The sequence below is a fragment of the Morone saxatilis genome, unplaced genomic scaffold (assembly GCF_004916995.1).
Source record: "Morone saxatilis isolate NCDOM2014 unplaced genomic scaffold, NCSU_SB_2.0 Contig22, whole genome shotgun sequence".
NCBI lineage: Eukaryota > Metazoa > Chordata > Actinopteri > Moronidae > Morone > Morone saxatilis.
The window spans coordinates 14,074,877-14,075,269 of NW_023339785.1; positions in this window are offsets into that span (position 1 = coordinate 14,074,877).

Sequence of the window (393 nt, forward strand, 5' to 3'; positions counted from 1 at the left end):
CATTAAACCACAACCCCCAATTTGAGAGGATTTTGTCTTAAGGAATCCCCTCTGAATATTTAGGTTTAGGTTTTGCGATTATAAAGTCTTTAAAGTCAATTAATGATCAAACTGGGATCACTCTAAATTAAAATCAATAAAAAGGGCCCTATTTCCCTAAGTTAAATTATTCTATTCCTCCTTTTGCTGGGGACCATCTTATGGACCCCAGTTTGAAAACCACTGTTATAAACTACTAAGGAGCAGAGTGATGCTGCATTTAAAGTTAGTTTTGGGCGCCCTCTGGTGGAATCAAACAGTAGGAACACTCAGTAGGAAATTTAATCATATCATTAAAGTCTCATGTCAAATATGTAGACAGTGTTTTCTCTGGTCATAATGAAACATTTAGAA